The following is a 27,306-nucleotide window of genomic DNA, read 5'->3' as shown; positions in this document are numbered from 1 at the left end:
GTCTGTTTTCTAAATGACTGTGATCTATCTTCTCCACCTCTTGGGGTTGGTGCTTGCCACTGTCTAGCTCTGTAAGATCCTTGTGGTTGTCCTCTACCCCTTGGGCGTCTGTATCTGCCCCTTTGTGGTCTGTCCATGGCTGGAAAGGACCAATTTTTTGAAGGCCAGTTTCTGCTGAAGCGTGGAGGCTGCACCTGCAAGAAATCTTTCACTGTATGCATAGATTTTGCTTTTTCCTCCATTTTCTTTAGTATCTCCTCAGCTTTAACACCAAACAATACATCTTTTTGAAGTGGTGCATCTAATAACTTTGCTTTGACATGATCTGGTAAGGTTTGCTCTTTGAGCCAAACATGTCTGCGTATAACAGACCCCGTGACAGCAGCTCTACATGAGGACTCTAAAGCATCAAAACCGCACTGCAAGGTGTGTTTACCCACTTGCTCTGTTCCATGCAACAAATCCTGCAACTCTTTCAAATCTGGTTGTTCTGTTTGTGTCATTTTGCTTTTCAGCTGAGATAACAAAAACTGTTGGTATTTTAACATATGAAATTGACAGTTTAATGCCCTCATGGTCAAAGTGGCAGATGTATACACCTTTTCCCCCCACCTTTCTAATGCTCTGGAATCTCTCTCTGAAGGTAAAGGGTTTTTAGCAGTAGAGGCCTTTATTCCCTTGGGACCCTGTGAAATTGTTTCTGGGTCAGCAGTATGGCTTTTATAAAGGAACTGGTGAGAATCAGGAACCCGGTAATACCTGTCTAGTTTAACAGGGGCTGGAGGTAAAGAATCTGGATTAAGACTGGCTTCTGCATACACATCATCCAAAATATCTAAAACAGGAGGGATAGCCAGGGGCCTATGCTGGGGGAGCAGTAGAAATTCCCTGAGCCTTTTCTTGGAATCTGAGTAATCTTGGCCTTCCCAGTGGAAGTGCTCCCTCAATGTATGCAGGGTTTCCCCAAAAGAGTAGTCCTCAGGGGGGGAGACTGAGTGAATAGACTCCTCAGCATCAGAGTCTTCAAAAGGGGAATAGGCATAATCCTGGTCCTCAGAATGGTCTGAGGTAATAGAAGCCTGGTCTGAGGAAGGGTAGTCTTCCTCCAATCTGGGTCTTCTGTCAGAGGGGGGTTGAGAACCCCTGATGAGAGTTATCAAATCCTCAGCCATTTTAAGCATCTGCTTTTTAGGCATGGGGCCTTGAGAGGAGGTCTGAGGACTCTGTTTTTTAGTTTTCATGGCAGCTTTAGATTTAGTGAAGGATTTAATAGAGAAGGTGGAAGGCCTGAAGACGCCTTCAGAAATGGCAGGCCTCACTAAATTATCCGTTCCCCCGCCAAGAGTGGCATCGGTATCTGCAGTGGGAATGGAGACCGAGGAGCCTGCGACCTCAGGTACTGAAGTCACCGGTAAAATAGTTTCATCGGTAGTCAGGGGCTGCGTAGGCGCCTCGCTGAGAACCGGAGAACCGGTAGTCGGCCTAAGCGTGGTTTCAGTACTCGGTGCAGGCCTCGTATGTCGGTCTTTGTCTTTGCGTCTTTTGCTTAAAACTGGTGTCGGTGTATCCGACGACATGATATAATTAAATTTTTGCCAAAATAATGAAGTGCGAACTCCGCCCGACGCTTAATAGTGCGCTTGTTGAACCTAGCACAAAAACGGCAGGCCGAGACATCGTGGTCTGGCCCTAAGCAAGGTATACAGAAAGAGTGGAAATCCTTATGTGGTATTTGCTTCCCACAAGAAATGCAATTATTAACTTTGTCTGACATCGGTCTGAGGCAAGAAAAGTTTCCCCAACGGGGTACTTGGCTTTAAAGAAGACTTCGGCTGAAATACTTTCGTAAATCTCAGGAGCTGGCCGACTGGCACTTGCGAACTGCTTCTGCTTCGGGCACCTCGCGGCAAGAAAGACTGAAGAAAATGGCGTCGGCTGCCTCTTTTATACCCCTGTCGCACTGACGTCAGGGAAGAAGCGACGACAACCGACACCGGACCTAGACTTTGGAATTCGGCAGACGGCAGGATAACCCATCTGTAATGACTGCAGCTGTATGCACGATGAACATCATATGGGAGAGTGCAAAAGCTCCTGCTATTAAGAACTGAGAGGAGGAACAGAAGCATTTTCCACAAAGCCATAAAGGATGGCTCTGGTAAACATGCTCTGGCTCTAGAAATGATGCCCAACTCATAGTGTTTGGTGAAGGTATGGACAAAAGACCATGTAGCTGCTTCTGAAATGCCAGCTGTATCCAAACCCTTAAAGAAAGCATCAGAGGATGACACTGCCCTAGTGGAATGTGCCTTTACTGGGAAGGGAAGCCTTCTGCCATGGGGTGTTACAGCAAAAGGAGATGGGAGTTAGAGATCCAAGAAGATATGGTTTGGATGGAAGCAGGGTGTCCCAGGGCTCTTGGGTCTTACAAGACAAAGAGCCTGTCCGATTTATGGATAGATTTGGTCTTGGCCAAATAGTATCCGAGTTGTCTATGTACATCCAAGGAGTGAAGGATCCTTTCAGCAGGGTTCTGAGGTGAAGGGAAGAAGGTTGGAAGGTTGATGGCCTCATTCAAGGAAAGTTCATTAACAACGGTGGGTATGAAGGATGGGATAATATATAAACAAACCCTGTCCCTATGGAAAACTGTAAAAAGGATGCGAGGCCATGAGGGCTTGCAGTTCAGAGACCCTTCTGGCTGAAGTAATGGCCACCAAGAGTACAGTTTTCCATGTACAATATTTGAGAGAACAGTCCTTGGCTGGCTCAAAGGGTGATGGTGACAACTTTTCCAGAACAAAATTTAGATCTCAAGGAGGAGAAATGGGCTTCCTTGGAGGTCTAAGGTGCAGAACCTCCTTCAAAAACAGCTTAACTTCTAGCCTAGGGGTGAGTAGAAGGCATGCTCAGATGACAGATAAGTGGGTCTTAACTGAAGAATAAGACAAGCCAGAGTTCATAAACTTACATAGGTAGGACAAAACCACTGGAGGTTCTACTGCCAGTGGTTGTAAACTTTGTTTTTGACACCAAACAGAAAACCTATTCCACTTGGACAGATATGATTTTCTGGTAGTTGGTTTTCTGGCCTCCTGCAGAACCTGAAGCACATCCTCTGTGTGCGGGTGTCTGAAGGGAATCAATGCCCTATCACCCACAATGCAAGGTTCAGTGTGGGCAGTTGGGGGTGTATGAGCATTCCCTTCTCCTGTGTGAGCAAGTCTATCCGGTAGGGTAACTTGTGGTGACTGCCCTTGGCTAGATAAGGGGGAACAAATGCTGCCTTGGCCAGTAGTGGATCACCAATAAGATTTATGGTTGTTCTCTCTGAATTTTCAGCTGAATGTTTTGTATGAGTGAGGGGGGGGGGGGCTGCATAAGCGTCCACCCCCTTCCAAGGGAAGGAAACAGCATCCACCATCCATGCTTCGGGATATGGTACCCTGGAGCAGAAGGTTAGAAGGCGTCTTTCATGGGGGAGGCAAACAGACCACATCCAGAATACCTCATCGTTGGACCAGATCCAGGAACACATCACTGTTTAGCATCCATTCATGTGATTTGAATCATAGTCCAGCTTACAGTATCTGCCATCACATTTTCTGCCGAAGGTTTGTAGATGGCTAGGATGTTGACTTGTCTCTCTAGGGCGATTTCCCACTCCTACACAGCCAATCTGCACAGGAGGTAGGACCTTGCTCCCCCCCCCATTTGTTGATGTACCATAGCACAGTGGTATTGTCTGTGTACTACCTCAGCATTCCTGGCAGGAGACAATCCCTGAAAATTTGTAGGGCTAATATCAAGGCTCTCATCTCCTTGATATTGATGTGCTCCCTGTGTTGGGCCAGGGTCCACGAGTTTCTCACTCTCCATTCTCCCAAGGTTGCTCCCCAACCTGTGCCTAAAGCATTTGTGAACAGGTCCTGAATGGGGGGCAGTGGTTGTAGGGGCAGGACTCTGTTGTGTAAGCAGGCGTCCTTTATATCTACGGATACCAAGAAGGCTTGAGGAAGGATTAGGTGGAGAAAAGTAGGAAGAGTGAGCATCTGAAAGGAGGGTACCTGGAGGAAGGTGTTGTGATGGGAGAAATCCAAGATTGGTCTCCGGGAACCTTCTTTCCTGGGTACTAGGAACATCCTGGAGTAAAATCCCTTTCCTCTTAAATGAGGAGATACTATCTGAATTGTGCCCTGAGAGAGGAGGTCATGTAGAACAGGGGGAAAGGAAGCCAGATGGTCGAATGGGTTGTGGAATGCCTTTGAGAGTGGGTCTGGTTTCCCACACCATGAAATATCCCTGTTTTATGATTGAGAGGACCCAAGAGTCCTGGGTAACCTGTTTCCAAGCAGGGTAGGACAGGGAGAGATGCATGGAAAGAGGAGTGTCTGAATTCAATGCCTGCTAGTCACAGGCTTCCAGGCTTAGCCTGAAAGGGCTATTTGGGAACAGGAGTAGAGGTAGCAGACCTAGAGGAAAGTCTGTTTCCTGGTATCTTTTTTACCTTTGGGTGGCACTTGTCTGGTAGGCCTTTTCACAAAGGGGGTTTGGGAGGCAAGGAACCGGGGATACAAAAATGTGTCTTGAATTTCTGGAGCTCCTTACCCTTCTCCTGAAGGGCCTTGAAAAGTTCAGCAACTGCTGAACCAAACAAAGCTTACCTGTCCAAGGGGATATCAATGAGTTTAGACCCAATGTCATCAGGGAGAGTCTGCAACCTAAGCCAGAAATACCTCCTGATGACAGACCATGAGGCTGCAACTCTAGAAGAGGCCTCTACTGCATCATAACTGCACTTGATTGAGTGCTTAGTTACTTGAGTGCAGGAATTCAAACGACTAGAGATTTTTGCATTAGCCAGGGAGTCAGGGAGGTCATCCAATTGTTTAGCAACATCAAAAAGAAGAGCCAGTGAGTATTTGGGCATGTGAGTTTTGGTAATTAATGGCTCACTGCTAAAGCTGCAGATGTGCGGACTTTTTTTGCCTAGGCACTCCATTAATCTGCTCTCCTTGTCAGAGGGAAAGAGGCAGGTGGAAGGGAGTAATTTTGAGGTTTTATCTGCAGACACAGAAATGGTGGAAAAGTCTGCAGAAGGAACCCTGAAAAGAAATTTAGCATCTTCAGGGACTTTGTAAAACCTGTCTGGGTGCTTAGGTGCAGGTGGTTGGAAATCTTGGTTTTTAGAGGCAGCAAGGAAAGCTTCCAAGAAGGCAGGATGCACTGGAGGGACTGCAGACGGGTTAGGGGACTCCATTTGTAAAAGGTCATAATATCGCTTTTGCGTTTTACTGATCTGGCTGCAGTTCCACTTGAAAAAGCCCTTCATCTGTACAACAGTTTCCCCAAAGGAAATTTCTTCCCTGGGGAATCTGTGCCATTGGACTCCTCCTCTGGAGAAGCGTACATCAGACAGGATGCAATTTGTGAAGTTTAAGTAAGGGATTCATCCCCTGATGAATCCTCTTCTTCAATGGAAACATCTGTAACTAGTTTACTTTTAGGAGAAGACGCAGTAGGGGTCTGGGCTGGAGCAGAAGCATGGCGTAAGGCAAGTGATGTGTTTAGAAGGCCTTGAGTAAAGGCCTGCCAGTTTGGGTGCCTGGTCTGAGAGTGTGGGCATCGGAGAAAGAGCAATATGCTTCAACTTTTGCTTCTTCTTTTTGTGGGTTTCCGACACCGATGCGTCAGAGATGGGATGGAGCGATGGACGCCGGGCGGCACACCAAAGTATCCGAGATAACATCCTCACCCACTATAATTTGAGAAATCCCACGTGGCCCCTAGGAAATGATGAGCCTAAGTTCTCCCCTGGCACCTGAGTCAGAGACATCTGTGACTCCCTCTGGGACATGCCAGTGGCTTCTTTGTCTGACTCCTCCTGCTAAAGGAAGATCTGTGGATTCCAGCTCGGACTCCAGGCCTTCACCAACCTCGAGAGGTACAGATGGAACAGAGGGTGCAGCAGTTGGTTCAGGCCACGATTTTTTTACCTTTTTAGTAGGTGGCTCATCCGAGGTACCCGACATCAGATCCATGTCTTTGGTCAGACATTTCAGTCACTGGTTCTCTAAGTAAAGCTTTAACGCAGCAAGACGACTCCTTAAGGTTTTGGGGATGAAGGCCTAACAGATTTCACAAAAAGCGTGGTTGTGATCTTGGCCTAAACAAAACAGACAGAGCTCATGCGAGTCTTTATGTGGAATCTGGCTTCCACACCTACATTTGCCCTTTCCACCTGACATGAAACCCAAAACACAACAGCAAAAAATAGCCAAAAGCCCTTAAATGGTACTTCTATGAAATCAGATAACACAAAGTCACTTTTCCAAAACAGCAACGACCAGAGCTGGCAGTCACACAGGTGGCAGAAAAGTTCTGATGCAGGTCCGTGCTGATGTCCGTTTTGTACTCGATGTCTGTTTATGACTGGTGTTCAAAGAGAGACGGGGGACGTCACACTCACCTTCACAGTAGCATCTATTTTTTGTAAAATGGTCGGACGTAAGCGAGTCGACCAGAGGCAGAGTCCCTTATGTTATGGATACAGCAGCATATGAACAGAAGAACATAGGTTCATACTAGGCTATCTGCCCTAGGGCATTTATAAGCCTAGCCAGAGTGTGTTTGGCTTTTGTCACCCATTTTAAATGAATTTTGTTATGCCCTTTTTCGAGGTTAGTATACTGTGCCTCTGTCTAACAGTGACACAGAAGTGATACCCGGGGTAAACCTATGATCTCCCATCCACTCATCAAGACTCCTCTTGAAGACAGTCAATGAGGGACTCTGCCTAACCTGGACTAGGATTTTATTCCAGAGTGAAGGGAGCATCTGGGTTATGAATCTGTCCCTCCAGCATGTCCTATTTATTTCAGTGCTGAGGTTCAAGTTTCTCGAGCGTGTAGCTCGATGGGATTTGGATTTTCTGAGGTGCAGCATGTCCATTAATTCCGGGTTGGACATGGCTTTATACGTCAGGCACAGATCGCCTCTGAGCAGGCGGTATGCCACTGAGTAGAGCTGGAGTTTCTTTAACCGGGCAGCATATGGCATCTGCTTGAGCCCTTTGATCCTCTTGGTGAGGTACTTTTGGGGTCTTTCCAGTTGCTGCAGGTGTCTGGTAAGGTACATCCCAAAAGGGGCATTGTACTCAATTATGGGCCTGATGAGGGATGAGTAAAGAGGCACGATGACCTCCCCTGATCTAGATGTGAATCCCTTCATGATTAGGTGGGCTATATAAAATGTTTTTCTAACCACTTTGGCCACGTGGTTTTCAAATGAGAGATTGCTATCAACTTGGGTCCCTAATTACTTCTTCCGTACTTAATGGATTACCACCTATGTGGTAATTTGTGGGCACTTTGTTTTTGCCAAAGGGGATGACTATACACTTTTTGGCATTTAGCTTGAGGCCATGGCTCTGGCACCAGTTGTCTGTTTCTATGAGGCCCTTTTGTAGGATGCTTGTGTTGACTGGAGAGTAGATTATGGCGCCTAGTTTGCAATCATCTGCGAACTTGGTCAGCCACAGTCCTTCCGTGTTGGTCTGTACCTCCGAGAAATATATACCGAACAAGAGAGGTCCCAGGACTGAGCCTTGTGGGACGCCACTTGTAACTGGTTTGGAGTCTGACATGGCTCCAGCAATTCTAACAATGTGGGTTCTGTCCTTGAGCCAGTTTGCAACCCATCTAGTGACATAGGGGTTTATATTTAAGCTGGTGAGCTTATCTATAATGCCCGAGTGGGGTATTGTATCGAAGCCTTTTGAGAGGTCCAGGTAGGCTGTGTGGACCACCTTCCCCTCGTCAATGGCCTTGGTGACTGTTTCAAAGAAATTGACCAGGTTTAAGAGGCAGGATCTGCCCTTAACAAAGCTGAACTGGGTAGGATCCAGTGTCTGTAGGTCCCCAATATCTTTATTTATGAGGTCCATGATGATCCTTTCCATAGCTTTGCAGACCAAGCTAGTCAGGCTTATGGGGCGATAGTTTCCAGGATCCGTTGAGGCACCACCTTTGTGGAGAGGGACCACTGTTGCTGTACCCCACTCTTTGGGTACATATTCTGTAGTAAGGCTGAGACTGAACAGTAGTTTTATGTTTGGGTTTAGCTCTTCTTGGAGTTCATGTAGGACGCAGCCCGGGACACCATCTGGTCCCATTGATGCTGTGTTTTTTGCTTTGGAGAGGGCGGCTCTTACCTGAGCATTTGAGATGTCAGGGGGGCAGCACTCTGCTGGGATAGATATTTGCCCTTTGGTGGGGGTTGCGCTGAACCTGTCAGCTAGGATGTTGGCAATGTCTGTGGGTTCGTGTATTTTTGTCATTTTGGACTAATTCTGAGCATATCTGGGAATTCCCACCCAGGTTCCTAACATAACTAAAGAAAGCCTTGTGATTATCCTTAGTGTCCTGTGCAATTTTTCTCTCGAAGCTGGCCTTAGACGATTTTATGAGTGCCCGTAGTTTTTTGCTAATACTGATCAGAGATGCCTTCCCTTTTTGGGATTTTGCTCTATCATGTAGTAGCTTCCTCCTTCTATTGTATAGTTTGTTTATGGCTGGGGTCCACCAGACAGGACGCCTGGCTTTGGAGGATTGGGTCTTGGTTTTATTTGGGATTGCATGATCCATGCATTCCTGAAGAAGTTCATAGAATGCGTTTATAAAGGATTCTGCAGTCTGTCAATTACATCAGTCACAAAGACAATAACCAGTACAAGCTCAAGAATACACCAGTCAAGAATGATTTTCCAAAATGGGTACTCAACGTTCTCTGGTAGGAGCCTAGAAGGTACGTACTCAAGTGGTCAGTGAACTGCCACTGCCACTCTATAATATCACCAGCCACTCCTCTTTACATGCAGTACATCTGCCTGATGTTGGTCAAGGAGGGACTTACTCTCACAGCAAATACCTGCAATAGCTCTGGAAGCCATAACAGGTCAGAGGTCCACTTTCAGTAAATCCCATGCATAAGGAATACTCTGGTAATATCTGATCGTAGCATCTGGCATTCCCGAGCCACTTCTCTAGCTGTAAGCAGTGGGCAATGTTCTCTTTTCACTACTTTATTCAGACCTTTTAGACCAACACAAATGTAAATTGTGTCTTTTTCAGAAGAGTAAACATACTATTCAACCATTGTAGGAGCTCCAAATGCTTCTTAATGACTCCTAAGCTTTTTCAATCAATTGCTTTAGTCTACCCCTAAGAACTAGTTATACTTCTTAACCGAATGTATTACTGACATATGTGTATGGACAGTCTCCTGCCAAATTTCTTAAAACTGTATCAACACCGTCATGTATGGCATTACTGCTATGGTTCTGTACAGCATCTGAGAAATCTCTGTTACTGAAAATATACATTGCAGACTTTGGATCTACATCGCGTTTTTGTTTTACCGTCCCTAACTCCTGAAATCAACATGACCCAAAGCAGATTATCAGATGGATAACTTTTTTTAAGTGCTACCATTTGAAAAAGTATTCCACGTTATTTTAAATTCATGTCTGCAATTTCTGACCCAATGCTGCCACCCTGTGGCCAGAACATAACTCCAGAGCCACCCATCTTCAAAGCTTTAGAGGTAATCCTGAGACAAAACACTACATTTCTGCATACCATTCTAATTTAAACTGCTGAGCAATCACAAGAGTATGGCCTACACTTGTATCTCAATGTTTCAGATGCACCAATAGTCATTTCATATTTCTTTGCATCAATTCTCACTTCAGCAGTAAACAAAAACAGCAACATTTTCTCAATTCATTTACAAAGCATACAAATTATTTTGAACATACTTGTTTTTGCTTTTACACATGTAATAGCAGAATTTTCTCTGAAACACATGTTCCACATAACTGAATGAATGAAACGGGCATTACATGCTTACAGCCACACCTATGACATGGAGCAAGAATTAAAACTGCACAATGCTTTATATGACCTCCATTCTGAACTCTTATGTATCTGTTTTTTCGTATGCCCAACTCTTATTTTTTTTCCCTTCTACTTCACTTTTACATAATAAAGGGTGCATATAAAATTGTTTTAACTATGCATTATTTCACTAGTTCTGCACACATCCACATCCTTTGACAAGGTCATGTCTGTTTTGTTTAAAAGCCTGCCCTTCACTTTTTTTTTTTTTTTTTTTTTACTACCAAAGTATGCAACTTTTAGTTTTTAGCCCTGTTTTTCAGCTCAGGTTGACAGGAGATAACTAGCCTGACAGCTTAAGGGCCCTTACAAGTGTAACCAATATAACCGGATTTTACCCAATATATAGCCCTTAGGGGCAAGAGAATGGCATGGGTTTGTGCCTGTGCATCAAGTATCTTACAGATAGGCAATACTAAAGGTGTGAATTTGTGACTCCCTATCTATTGATCCAAACTGGATTTGAAGAGGGCCAGGGAAGGCCTCTGCTTAATGTGAATAGGAAGCCTGACCCAAAGAAGGGGCAATCTTTGAAATGCATATCTGTCTCACCAGCATGTTTTGTTTGAGTTGCTGATTATGTTTCATTCGCTAAGTTTAGCTCCCTAGATTGAATGACCCTCGTGTTGTTTGACTTCCGATGTGTAGCAGCTCCATCAGGGCTGGATTTGTGGACTGCCTTGGAGGTCAGGCATAGGTCACCCCTTAATAATCAGTAGGAGACAGAGTAAAGCGATATGGCTTTTAGTCTATTCACATAGTTCATGCTGTTTACACCCTGTATTTCTTTGTGAGAAAGCTCCGAGGTCACTCCAATTGCTGTATGTACCTAGGCAAGTACATGCCAAATGGCACATTGTATTTGATTATTGGTCTAAACAGGACTGAGTATAACAGGACTATAACTTCCTTGGATCTGGATGCCATACCTTTATACTTATAAGTTGTGCCACATAAAAAGAACTTCAGTTCTGAAGTTCAGAAGTTCAGGCTATTTATCTGTGTACCTAGATCTCTCACCTCTGAGTCTACTCTTCAGGGTGTGCTATTGATGATGTAATTTGCAGAGGAATTTGACTTCCCAAATGGTATGACAATGCATTTTTTCGCATTTAGTTTGAGGCCATGGTTCTACCAACAACCATTTGTCTAATCCAGACCCTCCTGAAGGATATCTACATCACTGAGGGATTCAATGATTGCTCCTAGCTTGCAGTCGTTGGCAAACCTTGTCATTCAGATGCATTCCCCTTTAGCCTTGATTTCGGAGAAGTAGACTTCAAATAGTGATCCCCGCATTGAGCTCTGTGATACACTACTAGCCTGGCCTCTTGCAGGATCTGGATTCACCCGCTTTAACCACGTGCCCTGTCCGACCACCGCCAACTGTTTATCCATCCAGTGACACAGGAATTCAGGTAATGCTTGGTGAAGGTATGAACAGAACTCCATGTTGCAGCTTCCAGGATGTCCCTGGTAGGGACACCTCTGAGAAAGGCAGCAGAGGTTGAAGTTGCCCTAGTTGAATGTGTTCTGACCCCCTGTGGGGGTGGTTTTCCATGGTGCTTGTAACAGAAATGGATGCAGTGTGCTATCCATTTGGAAATGGTTTGTTTTGATATGGCTTTGCCCTTTGCCCCTGGTGCAAAGCTGACTTATAACTGATCAGATTTCCTACAGGACTTAGTCCTATCCAGATAGAATCTGAGTTGTCTGTGCACATCTAAAGAGTACAGGATTCTTTCCCCCTTACTTTGAGGGTTAGGGCAAAAGGGGGCAAATTAATAGATTGGTTGAGAGCCACACTGGACACCACCTTAGGCATGAAAGTAGGGTTAGTTCTGAGGGAGACCCTGGCAGCATGAAAAATGATGAAAGGTTCCACAGCCATCAGTGCTTGTAGCTCAGACACTCTTCTAGCCGAAGAGATAGTCCCAAGCAGGAGTAGGGGCTCTTCTTGGTGGACTTAAGTTGTTAGCCCCTCTCAGGAATTGTTTGATGAGAGGGTGCGAGAAGAGAGGTGGCTCAGTGCTGTAATGTGCGGAGATGGCAGAGGCATGGATTTTAATGGAAGAGAAGTTTAGGCCCCCTGTGGAGTAGTTCTGCTAAGTAATCCAGGATGAGAGGTAAGGAGGGCTGTGCTGGGTCAGCTCCTTTAGTCTGGATCCAGGAACAATACATTTTCCAATTGTCAGCATAGGATTTTCTAGTACTGGGTCGTCTGGCTTCACGTAAGACATCCAGGACTTGTTTGCTTAGGGTGGCCACTGGGGGAGAAGTCAAGGAATAAGCCAGGCTGCTAGGTTCAGTGTCTACAACTGTGGATGCAAGTACTCCCCCCCCCCCTGCTGAGTCAGGAGAGTTGGAATCTGGGGTAGGTGCCATGGAGGCAACGGGGACTAACTATGCAGTAGTGGGTACCAGTGTTGGGGTGGCCAGTCTGGGACAATCAGAATTGCCCTTGGTCTTTCCTCCCTTACTTTGAGTAATACTCTGGTCAGAAGAGGTAGAGGGGGAAATGCATAGACTGAGAGGTTTGCCCACTGGAAGGATAGGGCATCCACTTTCCAGGCCTTGCTGCAAGGTTCCCTGGTACAGAATTTGCCGAGCTGGTGGTTGTAGGGGGAGGCAAATAGGTCCACCTTCGGGGTATCCCATTTTTGGGTCACAAGGTTGAAGGTGTTGTGGTTTAGTTGCCACTCGTGTGGGTCTAGGAGATTTCTGCTCAAGTTGTCCACCAGAGAGTTTTGGTTGCCTGGCAGGAATTGAGCTTGCAGATGAATATGCATGGCTGAGGCCATGTTCCAAAGGGCCACGGCTAGCCTGCAGAGAGAGTAGTGGTGGGATCCCCCCTGCTTGTTGATGTACCACATTACAGTAGTGTTGTCGGTTTTGATAAGTAGAGGCCCCGGAGAGAACAGAGAAAGTACAGTTTTGTACCTACCATAAATGTAGATGTTCGAGTGCTAATACAGCTGCAGTAATCACAGATGGGTTTTCTGCCGTCAGGCGGGTCCTCGGTCGGCCGAATTCCAAAGTCTAGGTCCAGCGTCGGTTGTTGTCGCTTTCTTTCCTGGCGTCAGTGAGGCAGGGGTATACAAGACACAGCCGACGCCATTTTCTTCCGTCTTTCTTGCCCCAGATGTCAGGTGCCCCCAGAAGGAAGGCAATACATAAATTATAATTATATACATGAAATGCAATATAATCAAAAATCAGTAGTTGCAAGCAAATATACCATAGAAGGATAACCCAGTCAGGTTGTATGAAGAGGGATTAGGCCCTAGGCCTTTACCAAGAGGGGAAGGAGGGAGGGAAAACTGTACTGCAGCTGTATTAGCACTCGAACATCTACATTTATGGTAGGTACAAAACTGTACTATGTTCATCGTGCATACAGCTGCAGTAATCACAGATGGGTAGAATCCCAAAGCTACGCACAGGGTGGTAGGCACTAGGTGGAACTGGGATGAGCCAGAATGCCCTGCAACACAGCAGTGGCAAAGCCTGCTCTAGTTTTGGAATATAAAGGCAGGTGGTAGTGTTTTGTGAAGGTATGCACAGAACTCCAAGTGGGTGCCTCCAAAATATCTTTGGTAGGAACTTCTCTGAGGAAGGCTGTAGAGGTAGCTGTGGCCCTGGTGGAGTGGGATCTGTTGCCTGTAGGGACAGATTTTCCATGATAGGAGTAACAAAACCGTATGCAGTGGCCTATCCATTTTGAAATTGTCTGTTTGGTAACTGGCTTCCCTTGAGCTCCTACAGCATAGGACACAAAAAGTTGTTCTGATTTCCTGAAAGGCTTTGTTCTGTCCAAATAATAACGTAGCTGTCTATGGATGTCTAAGGAGTGTAGCAGCCTTTCCCCTTTGTTTTGAGGATTGGGGTAAAAGGTAGGTAAGTGTATGGCTTGATTTAAAGCTACCCTGGATACCACTTTAGGCATAAATGACGGGTTGGTTCGAAGGGAAACCCTGTCCTGATGGAAGATGAGAAAGGGCTGCACAGCCATGAGGGCTTGTAGTTCCGAAACCCTACGAGCTGAGGTAATGACCAGAAGGAAAGCTGTTTTCCAGGACAAATACTGCAAATCTGTTGAGGCAGCTGGTTCAAAGGGAGGCAATGTTAATTTTTCTAGAATGTAATTAAGATCCCAGGCTGGAATTGGTTGTTTCCTTGGTGGTCTTATATTCTTAGCCCCTCTGAGGAACTGTCTTAATAGTGGGTGAGAGAATAAGGGTGGATCTGTGTTGAATTCTGCAGAAATGGCTGAGGCATGGATTTTTATGGAGGAAAATGAAAGTCCACTGTTCAGCAGCTCAGCTAGATACTGTAATACCTGAGGCAAATTCAGTTTTCTAGGGTCCTGGCCTTTTTTCTCATTCCAAGAGCAGAACCGTTTCCATTTTGCGGAGCAAGCCTTTCTAGTAGATGGCCTTCTGGCCTCCAAAATGACATCCTGCACCTCTTTGGGGAGTAGAGTCTGTTGTGGTGTTAAGGAATTTTCCATGCAGCGAGATTGAGTGTTTTCAGCTGACTGTGAAGAGTTTTGTAGCTGTGCTGAGTCAGCAGAAGAGGCATTAGAGGTAGGGACCAGGGAGGAGTATGTGTTAGGCTCCTCAGGAGTGGGTACCAGTGTTGTCTTGGCTAGTCTGGAGCAATCAGTATCATCTTCGGTCTGTCTGCTCTTGCTTTCAAGAGCACCTTGGGCAGAAGAGGCAGAGGTGGGAAAGCGTAAACTGCCCATGCTGCCCAACTGAATGAAAGGGCGTCCACTCTCCAGGCCTTTGGATGAAAGGTCCTTGAACAAAACTTTTCCAACTGATGATTCCTGTGGGAGGCGAAGAGATCTATGTCTGGCCTCCCCCACGCTTGGATTATCTTTGTAAACACTTGAGGATGCAACTTCCATTCGTGTGGATCTGTCATATTTCTGCTTAGATTGTCTGCCAGCGTGTTTTCCAAACCTGGCAAGTACTGTGCTTGAAGTTCGATTTGCCATTCCAGAGCCAAGTTCCAAAGTGTCATGGCTAGTCTGCACAGGGGGTATGAATGTGTTCCTCCTTGTTTGTTTATGTACCACATTACTGTGGTGTTGCCTGTTCTTATCAATAATTGTCCTGGATGCAGGAAGTCCTTGAAAGCTGTAATTGCGTTTATCACTGCTAGCATTTCTTTTTGATTGATGTGAAGGTGCTTTTCCTTTTGGGACCATTTGCCCTGAATGCACCTGTCTGTCATGTGCACCCCCCAGGCGTAATCTGAGGCGTCTGTTGTGATGACTTGATTTGCTTGAGGCTTGCAGAATGGGAGACCTGTGTTTGTTTGACATGCTTGGGCCCACCATAGAAATTCCTTTTGCAAACATGGAATTATTGGTATTATTGTGTCCAAACTGTGGCTGTGCTGAGACCAAAGGTTTTTTAGGTACCATTGAAGTTTCCTCATATGCAACTTTGCACATGGGATTAAAAGAATGCAAGATGCCATGAAGCCCAGAGCCTGCAGGATTTTCCTTGCAGTAAGCCTGGCACAATTTGCTAGTATTTTGAAGTATTGAGTTAGTTGCCCCTGTTTTTCTGGCGTAAGATAGGCCATCTGGGTGTTTGTGTCCAAGTTGGCACCCAGGAAAGTTATTTTCTGAGATGGTGTTAGCCTGGATTTCTCTTTGTTGATTGTGTATCCCAGAGAATGCAGTAACCGTGTTACATAAGCCAGATGTTCCAGAAGTATGTGCTTGCTGTCCGCTTGGATCAGGCAGTCGTCCAAATAAGGGTAAATTTGTATCCCTTGAAGTCTGCAGTAGGCAATTACTGATGCCAGGCATTTCGTGAATACTCTGGGCGCAGTAGATAAGCCAAAGGGCAATGCAGAGAATTGATAGTGTATTCAACCTGCAAGAAATCTGAGGTATCTTCTGCAGCTTTGTCTGATTGGGACATGCAGGTATGCCTCCTTGAGGTCCAATGTTACCAGCCAAAACTCCTTGCCCAGCACGGGAAGAAGCTGCTGTAATGTGAGCATCTTGAATTTTGGTACGAGTAAGAATGTGTTTAGGATGGATAAGTCCAAAATGGGTCTCCAGTCGGATCCTTTCCTTGGTACCAGAAATAGCCTGGAGTAAAAACCTTGACCTTGCTCGTGAATAGGTACCTCTTGAATAGCTTTCATGTCTATAAGCTTTGAAATTTGTAGTTGTGCCTCTGCCCTTTGATTGTGTGGCAGGTTTGGCATGCCTCTCATTTTTGGAAGAGTGTGAAAATGAAATCTGTAGCCTCTGTTTATAACGTCCAGGATCCATTTGTCTGTTGTGACAATATGCCAATTTCTTGTAAATAATGCCAGTTTTCCTCCCAAGGGTGCTGCCAGCTGAGACTTGCTTGGCATGGAAAGGAGGAAGTCATTGGGTTTGTTTCCTGTATTGTTGTGCACTGTCTTCGCCACCTCTTGGTGCTGGAGTTTGCCATTGCCTGCCTCTATATGATCCTTGTGATTGTCCTCTGCCCCTTGTGCGCCTGTATCTACCTCTTTGGGGCTTGTCCGTGGCTGGAAAGGACCAGTTTTTAAGGCCACTTTCTGCTAAAACGTGGTGGTTGTACCTGTAGAAAAGCTTTGACAGTTTGCATAGATTTGGCTTTTTCTTCCATTTTCCGTAGTATCTCCTCAGCATTAGTACCAAATAACACATCCTTTTGTAAAGGAGCATCTAATAGTTTAGCTTTCACATGATCAGGCAAGATTTGTTCCCTAAGCCAGGCATGTCTACGAATGACTGATCCTGTAACAGCAGCTCTACTTGAGGCCTCTAGGGCATCATAGCCACATTGTAAGGTGTGTTTACCCACTTGTTCTGCACTATGCATCATATCCTGCAACTCCTTCAAGTCTGGTTGTTCAGGTTGAGACATTTTATTTCTTAACTGTGATAACAGAAACTGCTGATACTTAAGCATATGAAACTGACAATTTAAGGCCCTCATGGCTAGGGTGGCCGAGGTATATACCTTTTTTCCCCACCTTTCTAAGGATCTTGACTCTCTTTCGGAAGGTAGTGGATTCTTAGCAGTAGAGGCCTTCATTCCCTTGGGAAATGGTTTCAGGGTCAGCATTATGGCTTTTGTATAGAAATTGGTGAGAGTTAGGAACTCTGTAGTACCTATCAGGCTTGACTGGGGCAGGAGGCAGGGAATCCGGATTAAGGCAAGCCTCCGAATAAACATCATCAAGTATGTCCAAGACAGGAGGTATCGCCAGAGGTCTGTGCTGAGGTAACAAAAGAAATTCCCTAAGTCTTTTCTTGGAATCAGAAAAGTCTTGGCCTTCCCAATGGAAGTGTTCCCTCAAGGTGTGCAAGGTTTCCCCAAAAGAAAAATCCTCAGGAGGAGATACAGAAGGAATGGACTGCTCTGCATCAGAATCTTCAAAAGGGGAGTAAGAGTGTTCCTCTACATCAGAATGTTCTGAAAAAATGGAGCCCTGATCAGAAGAGGGAGAATCTTACTCCACTCTGGGTCTCTTGTCTGGAGGGGGTTGGGAACCCCTGATAAGAGTAATTAAATCCTCAGCCATTTTAAGCATCTGCTTTTTAGGCATGGGGCCTGGAGATGGGCCCTGTGCAACAGGCCTCTTGGGGTGCCTGGCTGATTTGGACTTGGTAAAGGCCTTAATGGAAAAGGAAGATGAGGGTCTAAAGACCCCATGGGTGGAAGTGGACCTGTCCACATTAGGAGGCTCAACGCTCACAGTGGCTTCGGTGGTTGTAGTCTGGGTCTGGGCCGAGGTACCTGCGGTCTCAGTAACAGAAGACACTGCCAAAGAAGTGTCATCGGTAGTCAGGGACTGCATAGGTGTCTCGCTGAGAACCGGACCACGTGTACCCGGTTTTGGCGTGGTGTCGGTGGGGACCGCGGACCTCGCGTGTCGGTCCTTGTCCTTACGTTTTTTGGACAAAACGGTAGTCGGAGTCTCCGACGACATTTTATAATCAAAGGCTGTACCAAAAAACTGTTGGGCAAACTCCGCCCAACGCTTAATAGTGCGTTTATTGAAAGTAGCGCAAAAGCGACAGCCCGAGACGTCGTGGTCTGGGCCTAAACAAGGTATGCAGAGGGAATGGAAATCCTTATGCGGTATTTGCTTCCCACAAGAAATACAATTGTTAACTTTTTCTGACATCGGTCTGAGGCAAGAAAAGTTTCAACGGGTACTTAGCTTTAATGAAGACTTCGGTTTCCAATTTTTCGTAAATTCAGGAGCTGGCCGACCGGCACTTGCGAACTGCTTCTGCTTCGGGCACCGCGCGGCAAAAAAGACTGAAGAAAATGGCGTTGGCTGTGTCTTATATACCCCTGCCTCACTGACGTCAGGAAAGAAAGCGACAACAACCGACGCCGGACCTAGACTTTGGAATTCGGCTGACCGAGGACCCGCCTGACGGCAGAAAACCCATCTGTGATTACTGCAGCTGTATGCACGATTAACATCTGAAAGCTGTCAGAGCGTGCTGAACAGCTAGCATCTCTTTTTGGTTGATGTGCAGATGAATTTGGTTTGGGCTCCAATGGCCCTGAATGCACCTGCCTTCCAGGTGAGCAGCCCAGAATAGTCTGATGCATCTGTGGTTAGAGTCTGGGTGGCGTGGGGTTGTGAAAAGGGAAGTCCCTTGTTGTGGTTGCAAGCTGCTGCCCTCCAAAGAAAATATTTCCTTAGACAGGGTATCACCGGTATAATAGTTTCCAGGTCCTGTGAATGTTGACACAAAAGGCTTTTTAAGTACCACTGAAGTTTCCTCATATGCAGTCTGGCATATGGAATTAGTAGAATGCAGGAGGCCATGAACCCTAGAGCTTGCAGGATTTTCCTTGCGGAAAACTGGGCTCTGGTGGCCAGCTGAGAGAAGTAGCCTGTCAGATAGGCTTGTTTTTCTGGAGTTAGAAATGCCATCTGGGATGCTGTGTCCAGGTTTGCTCCCAAGAATACAATTTTTTGACTGGGAACAAGTTTGGATTTCTTCTCATTGGTAGTGTACCCCAGTGAGGTTAGTAGGTCCTTTACAAATGTCAGGTGTTGTAACAGCTTTTCCTGACTGTCGGCCTGAATCAGGCAGTCATCCCGGTAAGGGTAAATTTGAATAGTTCTTTGTCTGTAAAAAGCAATGGCTGGAGCCAGGCATTTTGTGAAAACTCTGGGAGCAGTGGATAAGCCAAAGGGAAGTGCAGAGAACTGATAATGCATAGATGCTGCCCTGAAACGTAGATATTTCCTGCAAGAATCTCTGACTGGGATATGCAGATAGGCCTCTTTGAGGACTAAAGTGGCTAACCAGGTATCTTTGGATAGCATAGGGAGAAGCTGCTGCAGTGTGAGCATTTTGAAATTTGGTACCACCAGGAAGGTGTTTAGAATAGATAGATCTAAGACTAGGCGCCAGGTGCCCTCCTTTCTGGGTACTAGAAAGAGCCTGGAATAGAACCCTTGCCCTATCTGATCTGCAGGGACAGGCTGAATTACCCTCATGGAGAGCAGGGAAAGAACTTGGCTTTGTGCCAGTGCCCACTGGTTTGGAGGAAGATCTGGGAATCCCTTTGGGGTTGGCAAAATGTGGAAATAAAATTTGTATCTCTGGGACACTGAAGTAGCCCTGAGGGGGCAGGAAAGGACCAGTGTTTTGAGGGACAATGCCTACTGAATCTTGGAGGCTGAACTAACTGTCTGCATAGATTTTGCATTTTCTTCCATCTTTTTTAAAACCTCTTCTGCTTTGGTGCCAAACAGATTGTCTTTTTTCAGAGGTGCGTCCAATAATTTTCATTTGACATGATTTGGCAAAGTCTGTTCCTTAAGCCAAGCATGCCTTCGAAGTACAGAACCTGTGACTGCTGCCCTCCAGGATGCTTCTAGGGCGTCAAACCCACATTCCAGGGTATGCTTACTGATTTGGCTTGAAAAATGCATAAGTTCCTGTAAATCTTTATTTTCTGCACAGTCAGGGAAGGTAGAGATAATTTTTGTTTAATGAGTTCCATGGTATGTTGCTGGTATTTCAGCATGTGGAACTGGCAATTTAATGCTCTAATGGCAAGTGTTGCAGAAGTATATACTTTTTTACCCCATCTGTCTAAGGCTCGAGAATCCCTGTCCGAGGGGGTGGGATTCTTAGCTGTAGTTGCTTTTATTCCTATAGGCCCTTGGGAGATGACCTTTGGTTCAGCAGTAGGATTCTTGAAAAAAAAAAAATTGTGTGAGTCAGGGACTCTGCAATACTTGTCAGGTTTCCTGGGAACAGGAGGTAAAGTATCCAGGGTTAGACTGGATTCCATAAAAACATCATCCACAACATCCAGGACAGGGGGTATAGCTAAAAGTCTGTGCTGAAGTAAATCTAAAAATTCCCTGAGTCTCTTTTTGGACAGAGGGTAATCCTGGCATTCCCAATGGAAGTGCTCTCTCAAAGTATGTAGGGTTTCACCAACAGAAAATTCTTCTGTAGGAGAGGCAGAAGGAATGGATTCCTCTGCATCTGAATCCTCATAAGCAGATAAGGGCATGTCTTCATGATCAGAAACCTCGGAGTTGTCAGACTCTTGGTCAGATAAAGGTGCTGGGGACAAGTCTCTTTCTTTTAGCAGGAGAATGCACTGGCTGCCCCTAATCAGCATGATAAGGTCTTCCGCCATTATAAGTATACGAGATTGTGGCAAGGAGGCAGGCGCGTGAGTTTGGGTTGTTGGGCTTTTAGGCGTAGCTCATACTCTAGGCCTTAGAAACTCTGTAGTTTTAGAAAGAACCAAAGACACAAAAAAAGTCATTGGTTTGTGTTGAGTATCAGTAGTGCAAAGAACTTCCTCAGAAGTTGGTGCCTGCACAGCGGCTCGGGACCCATCCAAGGTGGAGACATCCGCAGGTTCAGAGGTCAAAGAAGAGTCTTGCGGCATACTGGACTCCGAATGGGTCTCGGTAGGGGCTTGCAAATCCATTGATGTGGGCATCAGGGGCTGCAAAAGCACCTCACTGAGTACCGGCGAATTGGCGACTAGCTTAACGGAAGCGTCATCTGCAGTTTTGGACCTGTGCGGTCTGTCTCTGTCTTTATCCTTACGTTTTTTACAGAAGATCGGTAGTTGGATGGCTTACCAAAGCCATTTCGGAATACGGAGAATGAGAGCGAATGTATTTAGCTACAATAAGGGCCCAATGATGAATAGTTCGGGTGATAAACAAAGCACAAAACCGGCAACGAGGGACGTCGTGGTCTGGGCCTACACAGGTGACGCAGTAAGAATGGAAATCTCGGTGTGGTATTTGCTTTCCACAGGCGAGACAACTGTTAACTTTTTCTGACATTGGTTAGAGCAAGAAAAAAGGATCACCAACGGGGTACTTAGCTTTAGAAGACTTCAACTTCAATTTCATAAACGAAAAACCCAGGTAGCGGCTGACCGGCACTCGTGCGAACTGCTTCTGCTTTGGGCTCCTCGGCAAGAAAGAGTGATGTAATGGCGTTGGCTGCCTGTTTTTATACCACTGACGACCTGACGTCAGTCCTGGAGTGACAGTGACACAGAAATACTAACCCTCTGATATTCAGGCCGACTGAGGGCTACCCCTGGCAGGATAACCCAAGTGTGATGACTGCAACAGTGAAACACGAACATCGGTGTCAAATGCCTTGGTCAAGTTGAGGTAGGATATATGAACTGTTTTACTCTCATCCATGACCTTAGTGACTTTCTCAAAGAAATCCACTAAATTCAGTAGGCATGATCTGCCCTTGACAAAGACAAATTGGATCAAGTCCAGTGTTTGACTGTTTCCTGTGTCACTATTTATCAGGTCCACGATTATTCTTTCCATGGCCTTGCATACAAGACTAGTCAAATTTATGGGTTTGTAACTTCCCAAGTTGGTAGATGGTCCACCTTTATGCAGAAATATGGCTGCTGCTGTCCTCCACTCTACAGGGACAAAGCCAGACCACAGGCTGTGGTTAAACAGAGATCTTAATGGGCCTGATGAGTCCTGATTTAAGCGGTTTAAAAGGCAACCTGGCATAATCATCAGGCCTGTTGAAACCATGTTTTTAGCATTAGAGAGCACAGTGGCAACCTATTCTTTGGTGATAACTGGTGGTGGAGTGGTGCAGGTACTTCTTGGTGGAGAACTATGGGTGACGGGGAGGTGAAACCTGAGCTGAATTTGTCAGCCAGCAGACTTGCTATATTTTCTGGCTGAGTATAGGTGATGCCATCTACAACTAATTCTGCGCACTACTGGGCGTTTCCCTTAAGACTGCGAACACAACCAAAAAATGCCTTATGATTATCCTTACCTCTGGAGGCTAGTTTTACCTCAAAAGTCTGCTTTCAGAAATGTGACCATTTCCCTGATTTATACATTTAAAATAATGAAGGACTTTTTGCTTTGTTGTACACGTTCTCTCTTACTTCTCCACAGGATTTTCTTTCTTTTGTTGAACAACCTATCTATTAATACCAGGGGTCCACCAAGGTGGCTTGTTTTTGTGGCCTGACCTGGGTTTATTTTGGACTGGTACTGCCATTTCTATTTACATGGTCATATATTTGAATTTATAAAGTCAAGAAATCTTTGGGTCTGCATGTTAGTGGTCTTGTATTCTTTTCAATTAATGGAGTGGTAGTTAAAATCACACGAGTACAGTTCTGGGCTGAACGGTGAGTGATTCTAGTAACTTTGAGTAAGATGTATGGGTTTCCTGGTTCATGGTGGGGGACCTGTATCTAGCAAGATTATGGTAATGGATTTTTCTCATGGTTAGTTGAACTTGGAGTAGCTCAAGCATGTGATATTGTTTGACCAGCCTTGGGATGTGCTTATACTTTATGCAGACAGATACACCACCATCTTTTGCTCTTTCATGTCAGTGGGTGGTCAAAATGTATGAAAGGCATTATAGCTATGCACTGCTGGAGTGCTTTCTGTGGCTTTGAACCATGTTTCAGTAATTGAACAAAAATCAGCATTCTCCAGGGTAAGGAGAGCTTCCAGGGAATGCAGTTTCTTGCTGAGGCTCCTAGCATTGAGCAGTAATATCCTTTAGCTTATCCTGTGTAGCTTTTGTTATGTTTGAAGTTTTGTCTGTTTTGCAATGCCTAAAAAAGGTACAATAATGTTGGATAATGTTTTGGCCAGTATCCGAAAGTCTAGAGGTGACAAGTGAAGACCATCCCTGGCAAAAGCAGTGTGGACTGTCAAGCACGCCCTCTCAGGGTGACAAGTACTGGACCCCTTTGGAATGACACCAGCAGCTAAGCCAAATGTTAGAGTTGATCACTTTCTACTGGTAAAATGTTATTATCCTTGGAGACGGCAGAATGCTGCTCAGTGCTACGCTCATACCTGCTTGTGACACATTCTGAGAGCTCAATCATGTCTCTCTTCATAAAGTCCAAGGAGGTATGTCTCAGGTCATTCAAACCCACATGGACTATGGACTATGACTGAATCATACTGGTATTTATGGATGTGATGTGAGTGCTTGCATGACCTGGCAAATCCTGGCCCCTAACAGGCAACTAACTGTAACCTTCTCCTTATCACACCTGGTAAGACACACATCAGTATATTTCAAAATGGAGTCTCCAGTGACCAGAATGTTGTCTTTCCAAGGGACAGGAGGACAGGACGATGAGAAAATTTCTCAGAACAAAGATCCAGATGGGGGTCTTAACATATCCTCCCAATGAATACGTGAGCCTTAAACCTTCCCCACATACTATCATTTCTCCTTTTCTGATCCAACATTCTGTTTCAGAGTCTTCGGATTCGCGATCTCCAACAGGTGAACTGTCACATCCAAAGATGTCTTTACTGTCGACTCAGACTACTTTCCTGATCCGTTCGGCTCAGACTTCCCTTGAGTGGGACTTGTCTGGGAGTTGAAGTGCCAGTGGATCTGAGGGAATGACTTAGACTCCTTAGCTTTTGAAGCCATCACTTCCCCTTAGAGTCTCCGTGCTGGACAGCTCAGCTCCAACTCCTCCTTCGAAGTGGAGGATCGGGGGAGGCCCAGGTTTGTCTGATCCCAGAGCTTCAGCTCCACTTAGATTGACTTTGGCTTCTCCTGGTTCCTTGGCCTTCAAGGTGGTGGAGAGGGTTTTCTCCTTTCCGAGAGCTGTTTTAACTCTTATCTCTTCAAATCCGATCCCTGTTTCCCCTTTGGATCCTGTTTCTGAATCTCTTCATCCTACTCCACAAGGACAGCCAGCCCATAACAGCTTTCAGGCAGTTCCACTTAGGAAACACCCTGCTTCTTCCAATACCTTTCCAGAATATCCCACTGAAGAGGGTACCCTATCAGGATTACCTGTTGGTAGCTAGACAGTGGAACTCTATGTCACAGCAGGCCTTTTGTAAGGATTTGCAGACCTCAGGGAATGGAATATCCTGTTGGCCCTCTGGGTCACTGGAACCCTTGTGCTGTAGCTGTCCCATGCCTCTCTTGCAGCATCTTTTAAAACCTCTACAGAGGTGGGATTACTTAGCAGGACTGCAGAGGAAATCTGCAAGGTCTTATGGAGCCTCATTTTAAGGAACTGGATCTGTAGGCCATCACTCTTTCTCAGGCATTAATGTTTCAGTCTGAATTTTGGGACCTCCAGTAACAAAACTGGAGAAATTGCACTCTCCTCCTCATCCCGACCACTGAGGTTAGACTGTCTCGCCATCATTCACTCTGGTTTTACCCAAACTATCACTTCTGCTAATGGAACAGACAAATGCATTAATAGGGAGTCTACATCAGACCGGATCCTCACCACCAACCCTAGCAAAATGAACACTTCTGGCTGCCTACTCAACACCATCAGTGACAATCTACTGACCTTTGGTGTGAGACGATCAAATCATACACATAAACATAACCTACAGTAATTTGCACACACTGTCCTCCTTAAACAATGACACCTTCATTAACTACCTCAAAAAATATAACTGGAATATTCTAGAATACTTACCCGTAAATTATGGCATAACTCACTCACATTCCTTAACATACAAACTAGCTCTCATCAGATCAAAACAAATCAACTCTAGCCCCACTCCAGGGCTCACAAGAGAAACCAGGAAAATCGTGCTAAACAGAGACAAAGCTTGGAAAGCATGGTCTACTGACAAAACACCACAAAAATGTCAATATTTTAGACAGCTTATGAACCTATCAAAAAAAATCTGATCAGACAAAACTAAATACTGTTCCAAGCTTGAAGACAGCCACTAAGAGAACCATAAACATTTCTGGAACGCAGTCAAAAGACGATCACACCCAGGCTAAACTTCAACTACCACCACCAACTCATTCCCTACAGCTAGACAATTCAGTACAAATTTCATGCACTCTGTCCTCTTCCTACACAGCAAGAAACCATCCATCAGCCTCACTATCCCAAAAAGTACTAATTGCCACCAAAATCCTTTTTCTCCTGCAACCAGTATTTACCTCTTCTATAAAAAAAACAACTCCTAAAACTAAAACATTCCTCAGCTGCTGACAACCTGCCACCACAACATGTCAGAATCGCTGCAGATGTTACAGTATACCCTGTATCAATAATCACAGACTGATCAATTACAGAAATCTATGTCCTTGCAACATAAAAGGGGAGCATGCACCGATCCCTCCAATTACTGACCTATAGCCTTCAAAATATTAGAAAAACGCATTCATTCCCAACTCCTTTCCCATCTTCACAAAACAATCTCCTCTCCAACCCTCAACAAGGTTTATGACCTCACCACAGCACCACTCCTGCTCTGCTCAGTTTTACTGAAATCATAAACTCTAACAGAAACACCGGCAACTTACTATCCTCTCTCTCTCTTAGACATGTCAAAAACATTTGACACAGTTTCACACCAACACCTGCTCTATGAACTATTCTTCCTAGGACTCTCCCATTCATCTCTTAGCTGGTTCCACAGCTACCTCACCTACAGACCCCAGGCTGTAAAACAGAAACAAAATCTCTCCCCCTTTCTGTCTGTGTCTGTTGGCGTACGTCAGGGATCTCTTCAAGGTCCTTTACTATACACTATTAATCTTCATAAATCTAATAAAGAAACTTTCATAATACAATACACACAGGATGCCACACTCATATGCTTTGCAACAAATCTACCGCTACAAAATGACCCAAGACTCGTTTTCTTCAGTTGAAGCCTGGCTTGATGACTACCAAATATTTTTAACTGTTTAAAAAAATATAACCCTGTTTTTTACCCAAATCTCTGTCAACATGGAAACAATCCTTCAGCATCACATCCCCAAATAATACCTCAACTGAAACAATTTCCAGTACAAAGCTTCTTGGTGTCTTAATTGATGGCAGCTTACAATATGATCAATACATCAAGACAATTCACCAAAAGTTGGGCTCCATCTACAGAAACACTTTCTCACGGACTACTCTAGGAATTTTTTAGCAATATTTTATCTTTTCTCTTCACTTCTTTAAGCAGCACCCATCCTGACTAACTTTCACTAAACCTTAAAAATAAACTAGAGGTATGCTACAATAAAATAGCTAAATTAGCATCTAACTTCCCAACCCTTTCACACCACTGAAGCACAGAAGCTGGTTCAAACTACCTAATTAACTTACTTACTCCCAACTGCTTAGTGCTCACAAAATAAAACATTAAGCACTGGATCACCATCTCACCCACCCTAAAACAAGACATTACCACATGTTTCAAACACACTCCAGAAAACAACTAACTTCCTCATGGCTACACTCATGCTCCCATCCTAACGAAATAAACCTTTCTTTCTATTTCTCTTTTACTGCCAATCTCTCTATCAATTATCCTGACTCTTTCACCTTTCTAATCAAGGTCCCTTTCATCCCCACTACTGCTCCTTCAACTAACCTGCATCTGTAAACCTCTGCTACTAATACCCCCTCCTTACCCACCTCATCACCTTACTATCTACTGTTATCTCAACCTCTTCACTATCAAAACCTTTTCTACTTATGCTTTCTTGATTAGTTCTGTTTATACCCATCCTCCTCCTCTATTTTCTGTTCCAGCTGTAGTGACATCCTACCTCATTAATATCAGTATACTGTACATATTACTGAACCTATGTGCAATGTTATTGCTCTTGTATCTCCAGCTATTACATGTTAACATGTCTTTGACTTTTGTAAAATAATACAATTTCTGAAGTAAATGATAAATATCTTTACTGTCTCAATACTACCTGAAAAAGAATGCTTAAAATATTTAATTGTTATTGTTGTTTACTGTAAATATGTATTTTATGTGGGGCTTTTCTTCTTGGGCTTCTGCTGAAAATGGGACTTTTGCCCAG

The 27,306-nt window shown here is 45.0% G+C and overlaps 1 protein-coding gene across 1 annotated transcript in view; it reads right to left on the bottom strand.

Moving 5' to 3' along the window:
* Window positions 1-27,306, bottom strand: part of MAP3K1 (mitogen-activated protein kinase kinase kinase 1) — an 886,724-nt gene that overhangs the window by 482,947 nt on the left and 376,471 nt on the right. The window lies entirely within an intron of this gene.

Source organism: Protopterus annectens, chromosome 2.part2 (genome assembly GCF_019279795.1).
Source record: "Protopterus annectens isolate FY-2018-M chromosome 2.part2, PAN1.0, whole genome shotgun sequence".
NCBI classification, from domain to species: Eukaryota; Metazoa; Chordata; order Ceratodontiformes; family Protopteridae; genus Protopterus; species Protopterus annectens.
Note: the sequence above shows the minus strand (reverse complement) of the source record. Positions and strands in the feature narration are given on the sequence as shown.